Genomic DNA, 3,698 nt, shown 5'->3' with positions numbered 1-3,698 from the left:
AATTGCTGTGTCATAAGGCAGTTCTATTTTTACCTTTTTGAGGCACCCCCATACTGTCTTCCAGAGTGTCTGCACCAGTTTACATTCCCATCAACAGCGTTAAGAGGGTTCCCCTTTCTCCACATCCACACCGACGTCTGTTGTTTCCTGTGTTGTTAATTTTAGTTATTCTAACAGGTGTAAGGTGGTATGAGATCTCATCCTGTTTTTGATTCGTATTTCCCTGATGATGAGTGATTTTGAGCAATGATTTCATTAAAAAAATTTTTTAACATGTATTAATTTTCTAGAGACAGAGAGAGATAGAACATGAGTGGGAGAGGGGCAGAGAGAGATGGAGACACAGAATCTGAAGCCTGCAGGCTCCAGGCTCTGAGCTGTCAGCACAGAGCCCGATGCGGGGCTTGGACTCACGAACCGTGAGATAATGACTTAGGCTGAAGTGGGACATTTAACCAACGGAGCCACCCAGGTGCCCCGCAATGATTTCATTTTTAGAGGCTTTGCTCATCTATCTCTAGGCTCTCTATCCCCACATGTTGTGTAAGGATAGATACTACCCATGTCACAATCGTTTTTTTAAAATTTCGTGTGTTCATTCATTGCATAAACACCATGCTTCCCTCATTCTACTAATGCTGGAGGGAAACAAACAAACAAACAAAAAAAATCAGGATGAATACAGGCATTTGTATTCAGAGCCCTGTGTTTCTATCCTGTAGCCCTGAGGAAAGTTTCTAGTTTCAATAGAAATTCCCCTCTTCCTAGTGTCTAGTGTGTGGCCTAGAGATTGTGTTTGGGGAAGGTTTTGTCTTTAAGCTTCTGAAGTCACATCCTTTAACAGTGATTTCTGAGCACATGGCCTCAGGTTACTGAAACTCAGCCTGTTCCTTCAAGATGTGACTTTCTGGATGCCAGCTGGCTCATGACACAGGTGGGAATCAAAAGGCACAGCCTTCTTGGTAGCTGAGTACAGGCTGCTGAATACAGTCAAATGTCCATTGATTGATAAAGCTATTGTTCCAATAAATTACTTCCTAAAACTGCACTCAAAGTGCAATTTAACCCACTGTGATGACCATGCTAATCTATTCAGCAATTTCCCCAACTTCTCTTAGCTGTCTGAAACACCCTTTTCATATTTTCTTTCTGATGATGTGAATGGTTTGTTTCCTGCACCCTGATAAGATCCTTGACATCTAGAGTGGTGTCGTACCCCACTGAATAGCGACATGACCAACTAGACAAACATTCTAAGAAAATCATAGTGTAGGTAAAACTATTCTCATTCCCTTAATATTCTGGCACTTTCTGTCTTCGGACCTCTGGCTGGAGCTATCTTATTTAACAGCAATAAGAATTATTAGCAAGTTGTCCTTACTCTTCTTACTTGTCAGTGAGGAAACTGACACCCCAGAAGTTCAAGCAAATTCTTCAGGATTTTGTAGCTCATTGTTGGGTTGACACCCAAACCCAGGTCTGTGGGACCCAGGGACAGCTCTCTGCACTTCTCATACATTTTAATCTGCTTGAAAAGTAATCTGGTGTGAAGAATAAAATTCATACCTCATATTAGTTTCCAGGTTCCCTTTCCAGTGAATCTTACCTATTCATTAAAGCAGGTCTGGCAAAACTTGAAAATACTGATATTAGTTTGTATCTTTGAAAAAAAATTTCTTAAACAATATTGAAAAGTAAAATTTTTCATGGAGTGAAATTTTCTATCATTCAATTAGTCCACATTTTGAATTTTTAAAAAAAATATGTGGGTTGGGGCACCTGGGTGGCTCAGTCAGTTAAGCACCCAACTCTTGATTTCATCTCAGGTCACGATCTCATGGTTAGTGAGATGGAGCTCCGCATTGGGCTCTGTGCTGTCAGCTTGGGATTCTTTCTGTCCTTTCCTCTCTGCCTTCCCCTCCTCATACTCTCCCTCTCTCTCTCAAAATAAATAAATAACCTCAACAAAAATACACACATGGGTCTGTGTATATGTGTATCTGTGTATTTTGTTTCCTACATACACACAGTTACATCCGGTCTTGACATTTGAATTTGTGTTCCTGAATTTTTCCTTTAGTATAAAAAGGAATCTCATTTTCTGAAGACATTCGTTTAAAAGGTCAGTTCCCAGTCTGAGTTCATGCAACTCTGACAAACACAATTAACTCCTGGGGCTTCATTCTGTCTGTGAAATGAGAATGATGGCCCTGTTACTCTTTTACTCCTTTCTTGTGAAAGTAAAGATTTGTAAATGGGTTTGACATAACCAATACCTACCCCCTAGAAATGAAGCCTGGATTATTTTTTACATTCTCCTCTCTTGACCTCTGTCACTTGTTCATCTAACCACTATATCATGCCTGGTGTTAATATTTGAAGCATTCTTTCCACCATGGAGAATTGAGTACCCTCTCTTCCTTATTTCCTTTTTCCAGAAATACCAGCATATATGCCAGGAGGCTTTGCATGTACTCTGAGAAAGAGAAAACCCAACAGCAGCCTGAGATAAACCGGTTTTGAGGAAGATGCTACAGCTTTCACTGCAGAGTGACCACAAGGTGGCAGTCTCTTAGAACATCTGGGCTCCCAGAGTCCCCTGCAATGGCCCTGGTGGCTGATCTTGCCTTCCCAGCTCAGCCACATCCAGGTCAAGTGTCTGCCAAGGTGATGGCTGCTAAGAGGCCCATCAGCCAGCATGGATGGAAAGCACTTCTTGATGGTATTTTCTAAAAAGCAATACCCACATCACTCTTCCATTTTAGAGTGTTAGAGCTTTCAGAATGCTTTATTTCCCTCAAGAATCTAAAACCTAGAGTGGTTAGAAAAAGAAGTGTTAGGGGGAGGGCTCTTCCTTACATTTTCCTATTGTTTGAAGTGATTGGTTCTCAACCTTGATGGTACATTAGAATATCCTGGGGAACTTTTAAAAAATCAATCTCTGGGGCAGGGTCCCAGAGATTGATTTTTAAAAGCACCCCAGGCGATTCTAAAGTGCATTCTGAGTTGAGAACCATCTTTTCGGCTCCTCACAATTTATTCATTCATTCGCTCATCATTTATTGCATACTTCCTCATGTCAGCTCAGAGCAAGGTGATAGTGATGATGTAAAATGAGATTCTACAGTTGCCCCCAAAGACCGTGCAGGTTAGTGATTCAATTCAATGGATGTCAATTCAGCAAACATTTATCAAGTTCTTATGCATGACAGGGACTGTGCTAGATACAGAGGGGGCTGAGATGACAGCAAGTCCTGCTGTCTAGCATTTATATTCTAGTGGGCGGTATGTATAAATAATTCTATGAAGCAGTTTGGTATTATTAATGTCTTACCTTTCTGTAACACTTCACAGTAACACAAAGATTGTTCACCAACCTATATAAGTTGAAGCTCAATAATTCTTGAGATGTAAGCAGCTGGCTAGCATTATGTGAGGTTCAGAGATGAGGCCAACATGCTTTGCCAAGAAGAAGCGAGTCTGTCCTCACCCCCACGTCTACGGACTCTGTGGTCAGTGCTCCCTGTCTCATTCTGTGCTATGCTGTGGGACTCAGGAAAGAGGGGTTGCTTTTGACTGCCCTGCTGACAGTAATTGTCCAAGGGTGTATTTGTCTTGGGAGCTTGATTTCCTGGAGAGCGAATAGAGGACTATTCCTGTCCACATGTTTCCCAAGATCCTTCCTCCATCCAGTCAAA

Source organism: Hyaena hyaena, unplaced genomic scaffold, assembly GCF_003009895.1.
Source record: "Hyaena hyaena isolate Hyena2069 unplaced genomic scaffold, ASM300989v1 scaffold_62, whole genome shotgun sequence".
Lineage (NCBI taxonomy): Eukaryota > Metazoa > Chordata > Mammalia > Carnivora > Hyaenidae > Hyaena > Hyaena hyaena.
This window is presented reverse-complemented; position numbering follows the sequence as displayed.